Source organism: Athene cunicularia, assembly GCF_003259725.1.
Source record: "Athene cunicularia isolate RWA chromosome 14 unlocalized genomic scaffold, athCun1 chr14_part1, whole genome shotgun sequence".
In the NCBI taxonomy this organism is placed as follows: domain Eukaryota; kingdom Metazoa; phylum Chordata; class Aves; order Strigiformes; family Strigidae; genus Athene; species Athene cunicularia.
Window position 1 is genome coordinate 6,263,587 of NW_020799118.1, and position 22,356 is coordinate 6,285,942.

Genomic DNA, 22,356 nt, shown 5'->3' on the forward strand with positions numbered 1-22,356 from the left:
TCAATGTTTAATGCAATGGCCTTGACAGAGTGCGTTAATAAAGATGCAGAGAGCAAACAACAAAAACATCTGAAATAGCAAGGCCACATCACATAGTTTGCTCTTCTGGGATCTGAGCTATTTTGCAGTGGATTTATGGCAAGCATTTAAAAAAATGTATGAATAAGGGCCCCATCCTGGATCTGTGTCTCAGGTAATGTTCTCCATCCACAACCACATCTCAGGGTAGTGTGGAGAGCAGGAGACACATGGCTGCCTGCTTGCCCTGACCACCAGTGCATGAGGGAAAGGGAAGGAGCAGTGTGGGACCCTGGTGTGCCTGCACTCCACTGCTGGCACTGGCAGTGCTTGGCTGCATGTGGAGGGCACTACCTAGCCAGTGTGGGACAGGTGGGAATGACCTAACATATCACATATCTCTGTCTTTTCAACAAGTTACCTTCTAGAATAAGTTGCCATTCACAATTTGTCTTTCTGTTAGAATATTTTTGAATGTAGAAGGAAAAAAATTCTAAGGCAAAAGACTGAGTGGTAGTTTATGCATGTATAAATCCTGTTAAAATAGATACATGCTGAATGTCCAAAGCAGTGGGAGGTTTTGACCCTTTAAACCAGTAACGGGACTTGTGCTCAGAATTTCATCTTGGTTTTCTGAAAACCTGCTCAAATAGTGCTTACTCAAAAGCCTGATTTGTGACAGTAAAAACGTGTGTGCAGAACACAAACCAGGCAGCTCTGGGCTGAGCTGCACACAGACAGGAATCGATGGAGCAGTGTATAGCTGGCCTGAGCAACAGCAGGGACCAGGCAGCACCAAGGATGACCACATTCTCATGGTCTTTTCCTCAGTCAGGATGTGGCTCTGACCCCATAAATAACAAGATCTGGACTGTACATCTCCTACATCTCCTCATTAATTTCTTCTCTTGCCTCCACCTCTCTCTTATGTACTCTGAAAGCCACACATACCTCTGAAAACACAGCCCTGCCTCAGATTCACATCTCTACTTTAAAAAGCATCTCTTCCATGAATCCTCATTGTTAATCTCCCCAACAATAAGTTTTGCATTAAATCCTTGAATTGAATTACCTGACTGTTGTCCAGGCCAAATAAGCCCATAGGCCTATTAGCTTATTAACACACGCAACACAGCAAATTCTTTGCCTTGCAGGCACCATGTACTTTAAGGAGTTTATTAATATCGATAAATAATAAGATTTTATTTTCTGTATTAAGAATAAACAAACCTCCAAAGATTTTTTTTTTCAGTTCAGGGATTTATCCAGACATCTGGAAGCTCATTTGCAGCTTCTCCAGATTTTCTTGGCTGGTACAATGTGCTGGAAATCATGAGATTTCCAACGGATTTTTGGTTTTTATCCAATTGGAAATACTGCAAGAGGAGTTTTTCCCCCCAGCCTTCCAGGATTTCTCGTTTATGTGCTGTCTGGAATCAGCATATAAAGAGGGGCATAAAAAGAAAGCTTTGATTAAGAAAAGCCAAGGAAATATTTGTACTTCAAAGGTATCTTTTCAGCTTCGGGTGATGGTTCTAATTAGTTTCTAATGAAGTGAAGCTGATGAAGCCTTACTTTGTGTGACAATTTAGATGACCATTCTTAGAAGACTGGGACACTGGGGAGGCAAGATGTAGGCCTATGCCAAGATTGTGTTTACGATCATTTAATGTGTCTGATGGGTATCTGAATTACCCAGTTTTGAATTAGAGATGGATTATTATCTCGGTTTCTGAGCCCCTCTATTCTCCAGCCTCCAGGTCTCTATCAAGGATGCCTGATGAGACTGCTTTTGTCACCTATTTTGCAACAGCAGAGGAAGGTGAGGAGAAGCCTGCTCTAAGTTCAGTGGTGTTCTTTCCCATGACACCCTCCAGTGAAAGGGTGGAGGGAAGTGGATCAATGGAAAGGGAGGAAACTGTGGTGATGGGAGGGCAAGGCAGAGATCACAAACACTCATGTGACAAATAAGGGGATAGGAAGAGGAGGAGGAGATTGAGGAGATTTGGTCTGAGATAATGGAAAATTCCTCAAACACGTGGCCTCCCTCCCCCTTTCTCCAAAATCAGTCTAAATCTGGAAGGATACAGCAAAAGATAAAGGACCAAATGCAAACAAGGAATGGTAGGGAAAAAAAGCAGGGAGAAACTGCAAGAGCAAGAGAAACATCATGCCAAATGGAAAAAAAAATGGGCCATTTGGTATAGAGGAGACACAGCCTACACTGTTGGCTTGGTAGCATCCCAAAGTACCTGGTTACCATGATCAGCTTTAGCACAGCCACAGCAATTCAACAGCAGAACCCTGCTGGAAGTTGTTCCTCTGTGCACCAGTTTGACTTCCAGGAAAGCTGCTCTTAGTGAACTTATTAAAAACAGGATTCCAGGAAAACAGATGTCATGCACTTGGAAGAATGCTGCATTATATTTTAATTTCATCAGTATGTGATGAGCCAACAGCAGGTTTCAACTGATGTGGGCTCTGAAAGCTGTCAATGGACTTATCAGCAATTTAGGACACAAAGCATGGAGCACATGTTCAAGGTCACCAACAGGTGACACTGCAGAAAAAAGCAGGTTAGATATCCTGCTGTGGCCTGACATGTCTCTTGTGGCATATGCTTCCAATGACTATTCATTCATAGCAGGTCAGGGAATGTTGTTTTTGTTGATCAGAGTAACTGAATGCAGTGACTGTCAGAATCATCCAGGGAAACAGGGATACTTGTCTGTGAAGGGACGGATTTTCCTTCTGGAGCACAGGGAGTGGAAGGTCGGCAGAACTTTTGTTAGTGCTGGTGGCTGTTGTGAAGTCTGCTCTATACCAAAATGCAATAGTTGTTAAATGCTATTTCCTATAAAACATAAAAACTCTCTGAAACTTTAGCTAAGAATCATTCACAATATGTTTAAGACTTCCAAAGCCATCAGAGCAAACCAGAATTCATTAAGAGAGAAAATAAGATTGCAATTAATTAACTTATTGAAACTATGAATCAAGGACTACACAAGAAAGGCTATACATCACTTTTCAAGTTATTCAGTTAATCAAATAACTGGGCAGAAATATTTGCATTAATAATTGCACTAGAAAGTGCTGATCACAATGTTTAATAAATCCAAATTGTTAATTCTACAAACTCTGTTTCAAAACGTACAAAAAGTTCCACTGGTATACAGGGAGGATTAGGGACATGTTCTTAGTGATTAAAACAAAACTTTTCTCTAGATCACTCTGACCCCTGGTCAGAGGAGCAGTTGGGAACTCACCCGTGTTATGCCCTTCCCTATCTTCTGTAGCAGGTTCAGGACAGGGGGATTGTTGTGACAGCTCCTAAGGATATCTTACAACCCAACAAGAAGACCCTGGGACTACAGTAGCCAACAGCCAACCCTTACAATCCCTGGCTGTAATTAACATTGTGAGTATCTCCCCATGATAAGCAGTTTCCACAGGCACCATCCAAACCTCACAGAGCACCCTCAGCTCAGGAACTTGACCTGGTCCCACTTGAGCTGGGCTTTGGGGGACAACTGCACCAGCAGCCCTGAAGGTATCTTGGCTGCACAGTCCAAGCCCTCTCCTGCCGTGCGTGTCAGCTGCCTTTTCCTTGGCACTCTCATCCCAAACCTAATCCAACCCCTGGGCTGAGATTTATGGAAGCTGAAGACAGAAGCCATCTGGCCAAGGAGCAGCCCTCACTGCACTTTGGCAGCCCCCTCCCAGCCCACTCCTGCACGTACTGGCTTTTGTTTCCCTGGATCCCAAACCCAGTAGAAGCTCTCATGATTTTTATGTGTTCAGGATTTGACTGTTTTATGAAGCTATTACAGACACATCTCACTCCAGACACATGTAAATACATGATCGATCCAGACTTATTCTAGTTTTCTGGCCAAATGAAGATTCCTCTACTTTACCTAAAACACCTTAATTTTATTTTGACTCTGCTATTTATCTAGTTTTATGTATCTGCTACTTCTGCTTTTCACTGATTTGGGACTTTTTGACTTTGTGGATAAAAGCAGCAGAACAACAGTCACACTGACTCATGAGGTGTCTCAAAGTGCTTCAAATCAGAATAATTTAATTCAGCCATTTGATACGAATGTAAAGTTATTAACATGCCAAGTACAGTGCTTCACTGCATCAACTTTTTCCCGAGTTGCAGACATACTTTACAAGCAATAGACCTGTAAGGTTTTGTTTGGCGACACCAAGATGTAGTTTTTGCCCTTTTGTCTTTCCTGCTCTTTTTTTCCCCATAGATCTATTTGCTAAAATAAATTGAAATTGGGAAAAAGAATATAAGACACAATTTATACTAGATATATCTGCAATTACTAACTCTGAATTAAACATATCCCTTCATGAATAATGAAGCAGAAATAGGCCAGAGGAAAAATGAGATAAGATCTTCAATCCATGTATTTTTAATTGCTTCATTATCTAAAATTTGGTATGAATAGCAGTGGATACAGTTTGCTGTTAATGCACAAAAAGAAATGAGAATTTTCAACCAAATCACAAAAGGCTATCAAAAATTAATTTTGTGTGCTGTGATCATTGAAAATGTAAGTGATTTTGTGGCAGAGTGACATAAAAAATACCATTTATATGCTAATAATGAACAAGTCATATTTTTTCATTTTGATGCAAAATAAATTTTATTTTCATTTTAATGAACTGTAATGAATTATAAGCTGTTTCTTTTTATCTTTAGGTAAAAGCTGGGGGAAAGATAATGGAAGGTTGACAAAAGACTGTCCCTGAATGAAAATAGGATGGAGCAGAGCATGACCCTTGTTTTGATCTGTTGCTGACTTGGCAGTCCATGGTCAAAAGGCTGCCTTTTAGACCTGAGGTGTGCACTGCAGTGGATGAGCTCCACAAACAAACCCCATCATAGGACAAAAAAGGGAAAATCATCCTTACTAGGTGGAGGAACTCAACTTTTATTTCATACAAGCCTGAGCATTCTCAGAAGGGGGTCTGCTATGTACTCATACACATAGATGAGGCAGCTTTAAGCTTAGGGATAACTTCTGTAACTGGGGATAAAAGCATCAAGCGTCACAAGGTACACTAGATATATTTGCAGTCCCTAACTCTGAATTAAACATGTTCCTTCATGAATAATGGAACCGAAAAAGGCCAGAGGTACTAAGGAAACTGATCCAAAGCCTATTAAAGCCAATGAAATGTCTCACATTGATGCATAACATATTAATAAATAATTATGGGATGGGGCTTTTTTGTGGTAATTCCTAGAAGCAATAGGCACAGTCAGGATCTTTATCACTTCAGTTGCTGCACACAATGCAAGAGACAGTCCTGCATTACAATGTAAGGATAAGGCAAGAGATAGCAACTTGGATAAGAGCAGTGCAGGGAACCCAAACAAGTCATGGGATTATTGCGCTCAGCAGTTACGTGCACCAGTCTCAACATAGCAGCTGCTCTGACACTTCTGAAACAGTCAAGCGTGTACCAACACCAGCTGAAATCGATAGATATTGCAAACATTAAACACCCAGGAAAACGCAGCTTAGCTTTTTAAAATGAGCCAACTATAATGAAAAGCCAATTTGAAACTGCTTGTCTTTTATTTACTGCTCCTTATTCACACTGAGGACTTCCCTTGGGGTATCTGTGCCTGCCTCGATTTAAAGTCAACTTCTTTGCACACCTCTCTCATACAGATTGCCCACACATAATCAAATTCTAGCTTTAACTTCCTTCTGGGGGTCTTCTGCATATTATTTAAAACAACCTGTTGCAATCAGCACTGCCATGATGTTCAGGTCTCTGTGTGCAGCACTGCTTCAGTTACAATTTTATCTGGTACAGCTGCACCAGGCTGCAGGTTCACAAGCATCTGCAGAGGACAGAGGTATCCAGCAGGGTTTTCAAATCACCTACTCTAGAGACCACTGTGCTTCTAGATTCCAATTTGCATTTTTATGCATGATAATACCTTTAAGAAGCTCATTCTAAATAACTCCTTCTCAAAAATAGCCCTTCCACTCGTTATTTGGACTGGAGTAATAGTGGTAACACATTAATGTTCATTTATTAAGCTTTGCCATGAGAAATAACAAGCCCAGACTAAATCTTGGCAAAAGAACACATAGCAGTGGACATAAGTTACAATACAGGAAATTTTGATTAGATATTAGAAAAAACATTTCATCCTGAAGGTACTCTGTTCATGGGAACAGAGATGCAGAGAGGGTGTAGGATCACTGTCATGGAACATATTCCAACATGGGCTGGACAAGCACCCTTCTGTAACTGGACTTCTCTTGAGCTCTGAATTGGGCTGGACACCTCAAGATATCTTTTCCAACATTAATTGTATGTCTAAATGTTTACAGCCACTGTAATGTCACAAAAATGAAGGATGGGTCTTACCGTTTAGAATTAATTTCTCAGACTCCTCTATGCCTTCCATGCAAATGCCGTATCAGAGGCTGAAGCCCCGAGACCCCCTCTCAAGAGAACCTCCTTTCACAGTGCCACAGCCTGCACCAACTGCAATTCCCAACAGGAACTGCACTGTGATCTCCCAAGGACGGTGCAGACATCTCACTCTTGGGGACACTGGCAGAGCTGGGTAAGATCATCAGCACCCCAGCAAGGAGGACGACAGCTCACCCACAGCTCTCTGTTGAGCTCACCCTCACAGAGTCCTTGGGACTTCAGTCCTCCTCAAAGCATGACATACATCTACTCTGTTCAATTGTGAAAACATTTACTTGCTGTTTTTTTGTTGTTGTTTTTTGTTTGTTTGTTGTTTTTTTTTCCCCCCAGCAGTTCTACCTTTGCTACTCCTCTATGAATCACACACTTAACAGGGGAAAATAAAAAAAAGCAGTAAATAGCATTTTACCCGTGGGTTGTGCATATCACCCTTGGCCAACTGTTAAGAAAGGCAGGTGGTGATCAACAACACTGAGACTCTGGCTCATATGTCTCACTGAGATAATCTTACCCAGGTTATTTCTAAAAGTATGGAACACATGAAGAAATATTGAAGAAATACATTACTGAAACCAATGTCCAAACTAAAAAAAATAAAATAAATCAGTTATCTGGCAGCCCAAGTCAGACGACTTTGGTGGGTGATTCTCCAGGTTGAGTCTGGTCTTCATTTCTGCAAAGTATTTCACTTCAGGAGGGAATATTAGATTGGAAAAGGACATAGCAATATCTTTTCTAGCGCTACCAGTCATGCAGCTGCATCACATTTTTATCCTGACAATTGAACTGATTTCAAATTAAGAAAACCATTTCATAGTAAATATTTCCTGATTCTTCACTGAAATTTTGGTGTTCTGGATACCCCACAGAGCTGTTAAAAAAACCTCAAAAGGGAAGGAGGGTGGTGAAAAATGGGGCAGAACTATTAAAAATTAGCTCTAAAATTAAAGTGACACTAGATGTTTCTGCACATCTTGATCCATCTTTAACTTAAAGATCTACCCTGTGACTTTTTGGATGAAAGGGAAATGTGCAAACTGTAGCTAACAACTTCTGATATTAATATTTGTTTAGAAAATTGGGGAGGGTAGCATAGCATAGAAAAATACAACAGACAACAAAACTAAACTTCTAAAAGAAACCAGATAACTGCTAATTATTTAAAAGAAAAAAAAAAAAAAAGAATCTGTGTTAACAAGGCATTATTCCATTGAATGGGCATGTAAAGCAGAACTTGATAAAATAAAGAGCTATATAATATTTACATGTAATGGCAATTTCACTCAGAAAGCAACTTTTAATCCTGAGATTTGAGAGGAATTTATTACTAGGTACAATCAGTGATGAACCTGCCCTCCAAAACCACAGAAATAATGCAGTAGCTGTCATGTGCTGGAGGAAGACTCAGGAGCTGGATGGACTAGAAGAAACCCTCTGATGAATGTAACCTCTCTTTTGTGGCAAAAGAAATGCATGTGAGAAAGCTGATTTTGTTAGCATATTGACTGCAAATCAAATGACCAAAAAAGCTTTTACAGAAGCAGATGTTGGCCAATGCTCATCCAGTGCTAACAGCAAATACATCCACAGCACCAGCTCTCACCTCTGAGAACTGTGTGTGTGTGTCTTGGGGGTCTGTCCTTTCCTTGTGGAATTTTGATGCTCCTAGATTGGATATCATACAGAAAAATATGCTGAAGTTCAATTACAACATATTAAGGTTGGAGAAGGAGAAAGTCTTGGCCAACAGTATAAAATCACTCAGAACAAAAGAATTAATTATCTTCAAATATACTGGTGGAGGAACATGGCAGGTGAACACACATGTTTGCAAATCTAGGCTGATTCCAGTCAAGTTCAGCAAAAATAAGGTGCAGAAATCCGTGAAGTAAACAGGATTAAGACTTTTTATAGAAGGAGACAACTCAATAGCCTGAGGCTTTCATAGCATGTCCTTGTAAGCTCATCCCAAACCAGACAAAACTGACAAGGATAGGGCCTGAATCCTTGTTTTAACTAAGTACAAAATACTACGTTTGTGTTTCCAGTAGCTGTCTATTCCCCAGCACTGTTTATGCCTTCAGAGGTTATTATCAAACTTACAAATTATTTATGTTTTCCTTTATTTTAGTGTCTGCTTTGATTTTTTTTCTTTGAGCTAAATGTTCAAATTTCCAATTGCTGCAGAAGGGAGTAATTTAAGACCTCATTTGCAGACTTGATTTTGGTTTTCTCCTTCTCATCTCTGGCATGTATACAATACTCGCACAACATTTGACAAGATCTCCAGCACGAGGCTCTATTGTAAATGCTATTGGTTTAGCCTAATTATTTCAATTGTTATTGTCAATTTATTTGAAAATTAATTAAAAAAGAAAATTACAAGAAAAAAGGAATTAGACAAAAGGCTATCTAAATGAAACTCGAAGAGGAATGAACTGTTTTCACTCTTGGAAATGCGCATAAAAAGGCTACGTAAGCAGAAACAGAAAAATAACAGATGTCTACAAGAAAATAAGCAAAACTGAAGAAAATACAGGAATATGAATAAACACAGTTTGACTCAACCAATTAGAAACATTTGTTTAGTCCAACAATGAAGCTTTGACAAGTGTTAACATTTCTGGTTTAGTTACTGTCTTGACATAGTTACTGAAAATTGCCCAGATTTTTAAGGATTTCTCCTAATCACATAAAATTGTACCATCATTTTCCTTGGCTGCTACTATGCTCAATAGGAAATCTAGCCAACAAGAGACATGTAAGTCTTAATCATGCTTGAACAAGGGAAAACTTACAATTCACTTCTCAATAAGACATAATGAGTCAGATAGAAGGTGACTTGCTTGTTCACATTGTTCAGGAAAATTTAAGTACAGAATTTCTACAAAGTCTCCATACATTTTTTCCAAAAATAATTCTGTCATTGTATTTTCCATCTTTACATTTTTCCACTTTTTTATCATTGTATTAAGGTTTGTACACTTTGAGAAACAGAACCAGGGAAAGAGGCAAATATTTAACTACTTGACACACTTTTGCCTACTGTCATTTTCAAGTACAAACTCTGACCAAGTCTTCTGGGCTATATTGGGCCCTCTACCTGACCCAGTGGCACCAACAGAGGAATTGAAGGAAGCTTTTCTAAACAAAACCTGATTTTATATTAAGGACAGCTGTTTGCATCTCAGTTCTCTGTAAGTCAGACAGGCAGGAGCTGACCTTTTTAGCTGTAAACCTCAGGAGCAAGCAGGACTTCCAGGATGACAGGCTACAGCCGGTATTATACTCATGCAAACACTGCACAGTTTGAAGAAGGTATTGAAATGTTCCAGGTTAGCCATATCTTGGCATCAGTGGTCCTTATGGAGGATGAATTCAGTAGAGCCCACCTTAGGATATGGAAGTGAAAAAGTTTGCATAAAGCCTAATCCTTTCTTGATTACCATTTAGTATATCCTCCTCACCTAAGAACCACTTGCTCATCTATCACAGGCTTGCAATGGTCATTTATCACATCCTGTGCACACATGGATCAAAGCCAAGAAATGAATCAGAAGCAAGAATGGCAGGAGGGAAGAACACCCTCCCACCCTGCTGCTCGTTCGTGTAGTCCATGCCAAAATTAACCAACAACCCTGAAAAGTATCCAGCTTCCAGTCATCCGGCACTGATTGTTGGTCCAATAATCACCCAGGCTCCATAAGTCCATGCATAAAAAGAATCAAAAGGATATTTTACTGAACATATTTTTTTCCCTTTAAGACAAGTCTTGAGCTGCAACAGTGCAGAAAAGTATTGTGTGATATCTGATAGGAAGTATGACAAAAATGACAGTGCCAAAAATGGGCACTAGGATGCTGGCCCCAAATCATGCTCTGCCAGCATACCTCCATGATTAGGGGTCCTCAAGCACAGATGGGTTCTTACAGTCATTCAGTCAACAACAGTGCTGCCCTGGAAGATATGGGCATCTTAATTCATCAGCAACTAGGCTGAGATCTTGACTTGTTCTCTCTGCTTAGCATATGACTAATGATATATGATGGATTTGACTTTGTGTCCACAAGGAGGGCCTAAAACTGTTCCTCCTCCAGACATGCTTTGTATTTGCTGGGTTTTACCCTACTTGTTTTCATTAAGTGCTAGGCACAGCAGCTGCACTATCTACACCACCACAGAAGATCACTTCATGCTTACATGAAAAGTTTGGTTCATAAAGAGCAATACAAAGCCGAATAACAAAAGTTCCAAAATAATGACTCCTTCCCCAACTCCATGAAATCAGTTAAGGAAGAACATAAACATTGAAAGATGTTGGTGCAAAAGGCCAGAATGAATTTTACATCGTTTGAGTCTGCTCGCTTTTGGAGAGCATTGTCTGCAGATTTATGATTCACCAGGTAGCACTAAGAATGTCTAGGCAGTTTGGCAACAGCCTCTTAGATTGTTATAAAAGAAAATGGAAATTGAAGCTGAAGAGGATGCCATAAAGTAATTGGGTTATTAACTGCTTCCATTCTAAATGACATGCAGGTGCATCCAGAAAATGCTCTTTTCTATCAGTTTTTGGACACACTACACCAGATACTTCCAACACATTTCACTAAATGTCCTACTTAGAAGAAAGGTGCTTTATTCTCCCCATTAAGGAGAGGATAGGAGCTATCTGACAAATTGAGGTCCTTTTCAAATGTTTGCTGAAGTCTCTATGTCTCATTTAGAAAAAAAGGAGAAATGACATCTTTGACAAATTTCAAGCTAAGTAACAGGATTTTGCCTCCCTAAATTTCCTGGTTTCTTTCAGATTTTACAATACACTTAATTTTGGCTTGTGGTCACAAGGAGACCACTATCAGCTATGACCACTTAGAAACTGCTGCTTTTCAAATGACTGGAGCAGGAAAACAAAACTGCTGTGTGCACCTCAGGGCTGGTGTGTCCATGTGCACTTGTAGGGTTAGTTTTCAGTGTTCTGTCTCTGAAACAAGCAGACTTTACAGAACTAAGAAAATCATAGCCAAAAATCAAATCAAACCTGTGTCAAGGAACTCTGCTGCCTCATTTCTCACTTTTTTCTGCTTTTAAGGGATGGTAAGGAGGGAAGGGGTAAATACAGGCAGCCAGTAGACAACAGTGGAAATAAGGTTGGAGATTAAAGATGCATAGTTGTCTAAGTGGTGGATTTTATTCTGGACTTGGAATAAATTTTGCTCCACACTCACCAAAACCCCAAATATGTGGTATCTCTCACTTTCTTCACTTCTTATACTGCTGGTCTCCCTGGAAATGCCTGCATCGTATTACATGGTTATGATTACCTGTTAATAGCTCAGGCTTTGAGCAAACAGCAGTCTCATTCAGCGAGGACAGACAGGGGAGAGAGATGGCTAGAAAGGGATTTCTTTTCTTTCCCCCCTTCCATGCAAAGTTACAAGACAGGGAGGAAGTGGAGCAATTTGGTTTACATTAGGACAATATGGCAAAAAAATTTCTGTTTGCTTTACAAGCACCTGAAGTATGCAGAGCAGCACCCTGTATAACCACACAAATCCAAGCCTTGAGAAGGCTCATTACCGAGAGTCTGGACAACAGTTATAGCTCTCTGCAAGCTAGTCACATTACTTTCCAAACATGAGTGCTCACAGACAACTTACTGTTTAAAAGCAACAAAGTGCTGTGAAATGATAAATTAGAATGATTGTATGGATGCATCAGCAAAAAAGTAAAGTCACAGAAAAATACAGCTATCTCTTCATGAAGAGAGGGAAAAAGAAATCTGTTGAAAACAGATGGATTGAAATAAGATAGATCAGTACCTACAGCAGCCATCCTGCTTAGCTCCAAGAACAGGGAGCCAAGAGGGAAGATGCACAAATGTCAAGGTGTCACAGGGAGGATATTACATTTACAGGACATCTTAACAAATTCCAAATACAAAATTAATAGCAACCTTTTGGGAAAAAAAAAAAAAAAAAAAAAAAAAGGATGCTATCTGGGTGAAATAAAACACCAGAGGAAATTAGCATGTCATGTATTTCAGATCCATCATTTTACACATAGAATAGATACATTTTTTCTTATTTTCTTTAGGGGAAATAAGCCTTAGGTGTCTCATAGCATCTTGGTATCATGTCAAAAGAAACATGAACATTTCAGACAGTGAGATCTTTGTGAAGACTGTTGAAAGGGTACTGTATGCTATTTGGCAAAGAGATTTTCAAAGCATTGCCAAGCCCCAGTCAGTTTATGGATTTAAGACCCTAATTGTTTAAGGTCCTGTTTACAAAGCAATGCATCATGTCACAGCATGGCAGCAAAGTTGTAAATGGCTCCCAAATTTTGAAAAAACTCTACACTGTAGTGGAAGACAGATCACTCTAAGACACAGCCATAGGCTTCAGGACGAAATGCAAGCATTTTCCTACAAACTCAGCATGCCAGCTCCTGAGCTGGTATAAATCAAAGCGACCCTTTTTCAGATAAAGAGAACAATGGTGATTTACACACACTGAATCATATTGAATATCTCTTAAGTAACGCTGGTCTAAGAGCCTCAGGACTGAATCATCAGACAGAACTGGATGCCTAACTCTTGCTGGCTGCACAGGATTAAGTATCCAAATCCCTTCATGGAGTTGAGCCCAACTGAAACGGCAACCTACAGGCATGTTTACAACATGCAATAAATACAGGGTACTTCATTTGTATCCAGACTGGTTCCAGATTTGGCACCAGGAGCGCAGTGACAAGCAATGTACAGGCTAATTAGCCCTGCTAAAAGGGCTGTACTGGTCTAACACAGCTATCCTGCTCCCAGGCACTGAGCCAGTATCTCTGCAGAGCTATGCCTTATAGCCATACTTGCTTGCTCAGCATTGTTTCATGGCTTGCTAACACCAGGGTAAGTTACATATCACATTTTCATAAATTACATAAGCCCATCCATTCAGTACAATGCTGCAAGGACTCCCAAGCCTGTGGAGAAGGCTGGCAAACTCACAGGGAGACAGCTGGAAGAGGGCAGCAATGTTTGGGATATCACAGCTTGGGTGTACCACACATGCCACCACACTGCTGACAGCCAAAGCGTGGAGCCAGCTTGCCCCTACGCCCAGTCCTGGGTCAGTGCAAGGGAGAAACACCCATCACCCCTGCCCACCAACAAGACATAGACAACATTATTCCCCTCCAGCCCCAAAAAGCCTGTATGGGCTTTGCTCAGAAGGGACTTGCTTATGTCTTTTACCATCCAGGGAAACAGAAGCTGCATTTATGTGTTGTTCTGGCTGCTGTTGAACAGGGTTAAACAGCCCTTTCAACTAGATCACCTTAGTTTTCTCCACCCCTCCCCCTGAGGTTACTGCCCTCTTGAAGTCATGTGCACAAGGACACAGGGGTACACTCTTTCACCCAGCTCTGCTCAAAGGATGTGTGTTAAAAAAGCCCTACTTATAACAGCATTTGCATTTACCATTCCTTTGGCAAAATAGAATAACATGGAGGTTTAGCAGCTCTGCAGAAAAAGGACCTGGGTAGTGGTGAACACCAAGCTGAACATGAGCCAGGCATATGCCCTTGAGGTAAAGAAGGCCAACAGATTGGGTTTCTGGAAGAAACCATCACCAGTGGTCAAGGGAGGTGATTAATCACCTCAACTCAGCTCTGGAGAGCCATGTCTGAAGTGTTGCTTGTCCAGTTCTGGACAAGTAGATAGTGGAGTAAGTCCAGCAAAAGGCCACTAAGGTGTTTAAGGGATTTGAGCATCACATATGAGATGCTGAGAGAGATGGGTTTGCTCAGCCTGAGGAAGAGAAGGCTCAGGGGTGGTGGTGTCTTTCTAATGTATGTAAATATCTGACCGGAGGAAGTAAACACTGACCCAGACTATTCTTAGTGACGGGACAAGAGACACACACTGAAATACAGGAAAATCCATTCAAATTTAAGAAAAAGTGTGGGTTTTTTTTTCCCCTTGTGTTTAATCCCTCTTGCAAACACAGGAACACGTTTCCCAGAGAGGCTGTGATGTCTCTATCCTTGCAGATATTCAAAACCTGAACATGGCCCTGGGCAACCCTTTTAGTTAACCCAGCTTTGAGCAAGGGTGTTGGAACAGGCAGTCTCTAGAGGTGCCTTCCAACCTCTGCCTGTCTGTGATTCTGTGACTACTTTATGTACATGTGCAAATTATAACTGCAGAGCTGAAGAGGACAGCAAACCTTAGGGGAAAGGAAGAGGACAAGCTGTTGGTAGTGGTAATCTTTGAACTCAACACAGCCATGGCCATGATACCATGTCCAAAAGTAGCTCCATGCTCCAGTCTGCTCTCTGAGCCATGCACAGTATCATGAGATCAGCCAAGATAAACCTCAAAGGCATCGAAGTGATTACTGTCATAATAGATGGAAATACAAAATAAAGTAGGATTTAACTGGCACCTGATGGGGTAAGCGAATTGGGACATAATTGGAGGACAGAAGTCCTAATGAGTTATTCAGCTTTTAAGTTACTTGCTGTAGAGTTTCATTACATTTTTTCATACAAACTGAGCATGAAAGTTCCTCCTCTGATGGCAGAAAGAGAACAGATAAAACTCAAGAACTCTACACAGCTGCCCCCTTCCTCTGCTGGAAAACGATAATTATCTCAGGCCTGCCTAATATTGTAGGATTTATCCCAGAGGTGTTAGTACTTTCATTGTTCTATAAGCACTGGGTTTTTTCATCCACAGATCTCAAAGTGCCTTACTGTGGGGAAGGCAAGCACACCTCTTTAAAAGACATAAAACTCTCTTCAAGCCATATAGATTTTATGATGTGTTCATATCTATTTATACATGATTACCAGAACTGGGACAAGTGCTTGGCAAGTCCTATACGACAGAGGGAAGCTACTTTGCATAACTTGGGAGGAAAAAAGCCAAAATACCCCAAAAAGGAACACAGAACTTGGTGCCTGTGCAGAGTCAGCAAGGAATGTGCTGCAGTAGCTTTCAACCCCTTTGCCCTGCATGAGCTCAGTGTGGCTTCTCATTCCTGTCCAAAGAACCAGTCAATCACAGACGTGTTACAGCAACCTCCCGGGTCTGCAGCACCGTGTGGTAGGGTCTAATCCCCCACCCAGACTACCCCAGAAGACTGTGCCAGGGGCCTGTGTGAATATTGAAGAGCTGTTTCCTCCATTTTTTCCCCAGAGGAGATCTGCCCTTGCCTGGGACACCTACATCTTTTGAAGTCTCTCCATAGTGCTCAGATGGTGAAGGAGTGAAGAACTCACTGATGCTGTTTTGCTTAGAAGAGGCATGTGAGTCTTGAGTGACAGAAAACATCAAGGAGTCAGGAAGACAAAGCGAGAAGAAAAAGGCTAGACGAGTTTTAGTTAGCTGTAGATTACTTCTGACATTGCTGAGCTGCAGGAATAAAAGGCAGCATGCTGCCAGAGGACGGTGACCAGGGTGCTGGGACAGACAGGCTTGGGCACCCAGGACATCCACTTCCAGCAGGGAATAAAGGTGCAAGAGCCTTCAGTAGCTTTGCAAATCAAAGGAGAACTGGGTTTTGGTGATGCTAAAACTTAGCTGGGTCCAGATTGGTTTGGATTGCTTTAATACTCAAAAATGTTGAAATAGTACGGTCTGGAGGGATCAACTTGTAAAAAATGATGTTTTTCTTACAAGCCACTGGGGACATTTATTCTGACTTTAGACATTGTGAGCATTTCACTGTGGGCCAAACACATCGTAAGTTTATTGCCCTTCAGCACTCTGACCCTCCATGCAGGAACAGCAGGTAAGAATTCCAGTTGGTGTCAAGCAGATAAACTTCATTACAATCCAAAAATACTCTCTTTGTCGCTCAGCTCTTTTAACAGAAGAATATCCATACTGAACAGCTCAGTGTCCTGCCTCTGACAGCGACAGTTTACATATTCATAAAATGCGGACCAGAAGTGGGACAGCCACAGAGTCCTCCCACCCCTAAGACCCCCTCACCTTCTGACAGCCACCGGCTTGGGGAGCTGGTAGACAGTGGTTGCATGTGCACCAGCATGTTGACTGACCCTTCAGAAACTTGCCTGATTTCTGAACCCACTTTGAACACATCTTCTGTGGGTGACTTCCACATTATACATACAAGTGGCACAAGAAACTTCTTTTTTTTTTTTTTTTCTTTTCTGTTTTAAAAGTATTACCCATTTCTTTCTCTGTTTTTCACTTACTGAGAAACAATGAAAAATCATTCCTTGTTCACCTGTTCCATACCACCACTGATTTTTTTTTTTTTATTTTATTTTATCTTCTCCTCAGTGATCTCTTTTCTAGGCTGAAGACCTGTAGTTTTCCCAGATGGAAGCTATATAATAAAATTCATGCCTGTCTCCATACTAGTCCTACTTATATCCTCCCTCAGATAAGGACTCTAACTGCATACCAAATTAGAGAGATGAGCAGAGCTTTATACAGTAACATAATGTTTTTTGGCTTGTTCTCACTTCCTTTCCTAGTAATTCTTAAGAGTCAATTTGCTTTTTTGACTGCTGCTAGAATTAGCTGATGCTTTCAGAAAAATATTCACAATGACTTTCAGAGCACCTTCATCAGTGGAAATAGCTAATCTAGAGTCTATCAAGGTGTATTAATAGTTAAGGTTATTTTTTCCCTAGTGTATTACTTTGCATTTATCAATACTGAGTCTCTGGTTCCGTGCTGGCACCAAGTCACTTTTTACCATGTTAAATCTGCAGTCAATAAATACTCTGTTTCAGTAAATTTTATCATCTCACTATTAATTAATCCTCCTTTCCAGACCATTTATGAATGTGTTGAATGACACAGGTTCTACCTAAAATTCACAGGAAACCTATTAGCAGCATCCTTCTACTCTAAAAATGGCAATTATTATCATTTGCTTCCTGTTCTTTAGCCAGAGTGCCTTCCCTCTTAATTTTTGAGAGCTTAGTTTCTTCGAGTGCCTTTAGTGTCAGACTTTGTTGAAAGCCTGACAAAAATGAGCAACATCAGCTGGTTCACCCTAATACACATGCTTTCCTCAGAGAATTCCCATTTCTGAGGCATAACTTCCTTCTGTACAAAATCTATTTTGACTCTTTCTCACCATAGCATGTTTATCCATGAATCTTCTGGGTTTATTTTTACTATAGCTTCTGTTCATCTGCTTATTAAAGTCCTTTCTACTGTTTTATTTTTTCAGCTATTGCACCCTGAACCTTTATTAACAACTGATTTAATAGTCATCACTTGTATATTTTGATGGTCACAGAATAATCAAACTCTATTTTTCTGTCCTTTCTTTGCTATTTTCTATCAGAAGCTTGATGACTTGTGTCTTTTTCTCTTCCTCATCCCCAAAGGATACAGAACTTGTATTATAGTCTGCATGTTGCATTCTTACACTTATTATTATTTCACAGCTCTCTACCTTCTACAGACTGCTTTAAAAATACCCTTAAATTAGAAGCATTAGGTGCACAAAAGTAGCCTAGTTCAGATAGTACCTATCCTTGGAGTATATTCATTTTCCAGTAAATTAAAAATAAATTAAAAAACACCCTTTCACCATTTAGAGAGAATTCAAGCATGTCTTAACACACTGACCATTCACCTAGCCTTGGATGTGGTACTGAAGGCATTGAAGAATGTACTGCCATGAAAGTCCTGTCTTTAGTCTCCTGCTTAATAGACTTCACTTAACAGACTCCTACCTATGAGACTAGTGGTTTGTATGGGTCTCAATTTCCAATAGCCAAATCATCCCAACACTACAGCCCATCAGCCCATACCAGTGGGGGATATTTCTCCCGGTGTGAAGATCCTGTGGCTGGTGGATGGTTCCTCCTTCATAACCTGTTTCGGTCTCCCTGAACAGATGCTCTCCTGCTGAGAGGCTTTCCTCCTGCCTAGCAGTGCTGGGTTGGAGGTAGGATGGTCCCTGGGTCCACCAGGTCCCTGCAAGCTGTGCCTACACATCTCCTGGTCTCCTTAAGCTGCACTATAGCTCATCTACTGGTACCTCAAGTGACAGCTCACCAAGGATCGGGAATCCCCTGCACTACCTGGACACAGAAAACATCAGTTAATTAAATAGGTGATTATACCCACAACATATCAGGCAAACAACAGACCCCTGACCTACATCTACCTCCCTTTTGTCTTACTTGCAGAGGTTTTTGACTACTTGTAAACTATTTATCTGATTTTTTTTTAAAGTTTTCTTCTAAAGATTTGGGTATAAAGAACTGCCTCATAACTGCTGCCTTTCACTCAAATCGAACCAAAATCCTGTCTCCATTATGAATGCCAGAACTTTGGGTGAGCTTAAAGATATTATGGACAAGGTTAGAACAGTTTCTTTGCCAACTAGAGGTGATAAAAAGCCTCTTCAGAGTAATTTTCTTTACAGAAATTACATATGCCTTGCTTCAGTCACCTACAGGAAAAGATCTTTGTCACATTGGTGGCAGGGCTGTGGTTATATGAAGTAGTTATATATTTACTTAATCTTTGAATATAGAGGGTGAACATGACTGAAAAAAATTATTCTTTAATGTGACTTCCACATTCAAGAGGCAAAGGTTTTCATTTTAGGTGAGTCTCAACGGGGAACAATTATTTTATTAGATATATCTGGTCCCTTGCTTTCCTTTTTAGACAGAACAGCAATATCTGATTTTTTCATGGTTGAGTTTGCTGAGGGTCAAAGAAAGGTCTTAGATTTCTGCCCTCTGCCCATCAGTATTAGGAAATCATTATTTCTATTGTGTCTTGGCCCAAACCCATAAAATAGTACATTCTTGTCAATGAATTTGAGGTTGGCCTTAGCTTAGCCTCTCTGAGCTTTCTCAGGAAGAGAGAATCATTACCAACTAGTCATTAAGTAGACAGGAATATCAAGACTAGGATGCTTTAGTGTCAATGATATAGAAAAAGGAAAGAGAAGATTTCTTCTGCCAATAGGCTGTTGCAGCCCTGAATGGCACCAATTGTTTATGAGTGCCTTTTGCAACGAGAAAAGGGCTGACCTTTCTTTCAGTTTTCACTGATCCCTCACATTTCCACTGACAGAAGTCCAGAACAGGGTCTGGTATAAACTTCACATGAATGAGCAGAGAACCAAGGCACATGTTTTCAACTTTCCTTTTCTAAGACTTTACAGTTTAGTCTGTAATAATGTGAGTACCTAAACTCTAATTTGCAAGAGAGGGATACACGATCTATATTACATTATCAACCAATATTTATAGCACAGGATCAGTCTTCCTCATCCTAAGTTTCTGTATTCACAGAGTTGATAATTACAGATTTACTTAGCTACTGATAGAAACCTGCAAGCTCTTCATTAAGTATCTTGCAAAAGACTTCATTACTGTGCAAATTGTGACATGAAGGGTTCCTTAAACAGTCCTCCCCAAACATTTTAACAGCTTGACTCTTAAAACTGGAGTAAGTGAGACTCGGGAGCTGAAGAGGCTCAATCTATGAGGGAACTAGAGTATGTCCTCAGTTTGGCGGAGACATCAGATGAGTAAAGCACCACCTACCCTCTCCAAACTCACTACACAAAGAGGCACAGCAAACACCTCTTCAGTTCATCACACTATATAATCAAATTCAGAATTTAATTTATTTGAGAACATTAAAAACCTGCAAAGTCATTTTTTACAGCCTTCTCTCACCAATAGTTGTATTTAAGCTCTTTCTGAGAATCATTCATCACTAGAGTGCGTATCTTTGAGATGTAACACCTCACCTCAAAGCTGAGGGGCTTGGAGCATCTTGAAAACTGAGATATAGGGAGGAAGGAATACTTACAACATAATGAAGATATTAATTACAAAGGGCTAAAGCCATAGTGGTGCTTATGTGCTGACAGACAACCATGGTGCAGCCAAAGCAACCAGAGCCAGGCAGTCCTTCAGATCAACTTCTGCCTCAAATTTCCCAGTGTCTGTCTCTCAATGGGGAATGCTCAACTTACCAGATGACTGAACTGCTGTCAAGGACACTGGCTACATAACATGCCCTAGTGATGTTCTGAGTCACAGGATATGGCAATGACAACCCCTCCTAAGTTTCACTAGGTATTCCTCTGGATGGATACAGTCCTGAGGGACCCAAGATGCTTACTTGGATAGGTGGTAACTGGGAGCTTTACTCCGATGCCTACAAAGCCTGAACAACAGTATCTAACATCTTTTGTGGATTTAATTGAGGCTGCTACCCCTCACTTATTAGCATTTAGTTGAAGCTAGAGTTTAACCATCATTAGAATCAGCATAATTACTGTATGCCAGAGATCCATTTAATAAGCTATGTATCTCCATTATTTTTATTTCATGAACAAGCTGGAAATAGTAAGCATTTTCTCTCCAAAACCCCTTTGAAAATTAGACTATTTAAAAGATCATACAGTGTAATACACAGTATTTACTACTTCAGGTTTATCTTGCAGCACTGTAGTTTACAGCTAGCTACTGACTAGTAACCTAATTTTGTAGATGTGTAAAATGTTGCAATAAACAGATTACTATGTATTTCAAACATTAATTGCCTTCTAAGATCTAGGAATTTCTCAGTGAGCTCACCAACAGGTTTTATTGGCAGTATAAAATTTACTGTGTTGACATACCCTTTAAAACACTGAATACATCAGAGCTAGCAAAATGCTGGGGTGAGATTACAGAGAACGAGTCAAAAATTTTATATGAAATTCTTCCCACCCTATGCCCCCCATGTCTTTTACACAGCAACCCAAATTAAACCACAGGAGAAGTGGCAACACTTGTGAAGAAAAGTAATCACTCTTTACCAGAAGCATTCACAGGGAATTGCTAATGAAGCAGTGTATTTATGCCAGAGAAGTCTAAGACACAACAAAAAGGCCTCATTATATTGGGTGTTTGAAATATTTCACCATGGCAAGCCAACGCAATACAAGACCTTTACGTTTGTAAGACAAAATGAACCACTTAAAGACACTGTGTGAAAGTCCTGATTTACATTAAATAGAATTTATTGCTACATTATTGAACTGACAACTTCTGTAAAACTTGCCCCTGAGAAAGGCATGCTGGCATTATACAGTTTTACCTAACTATTAATAGCAACTTCCAGTAGGCAAAATGAAAGTAAATAAGTGAGAAGACAATTCACAAAGACAATAGACATGTGAACTGAAGATTGTCAGCCAAAAAGAGCATGTGAGAGAGACAAAAATAGCTATATAGGTACAAACTCACAACCTGTATCTTTAATAAATGCACTCCTGTACTGGGTCTGGCTGAACTGGAATTGGTTTTCCCCCACAGCAGCCCTCATGGTGCTGTGTTTTATGTCGGGAGCTGGCAGGGTGTTGATAGCACCCTGGTGTTGTGGCTACTGCTGAGCAGTGCTTACACAGCACCAAGGCTCTTTCTGATATTTCCCCCAGTGGGACGGGGTGGGCAAGATCTTGGGAGGGGACACAGCCAGGACAGCTGACCCAAACCGACCAAAGGGATATTCCATACCATATGACGTCTGCGCAGTATAAAGCTGGGAGAAAGGAGGAAGGGGGTGGGGTCACCCTTGGTCCTCCGAGGCAACCACTACGCGTATTGGAGCCCTGCTCCTGAGAAGGGCCGACATCACCTGTCCATGGGAAGTAGAGACTAAATCTGTTTGCTTTTGCTTCCGCGCGCGGACTTTTGCTTTGCCTTGCTTATATTAAAACTGCTTTTGTTTCACCCACAAGGGTTAGTTTATCTTATTTCCCCTCTTTACCCTATTGAGAAAACAAGGGGAAAAGGGGGGGGGAAGTGATAGAGCGACTTGGTGGATACCTGGCATTTAGCCAG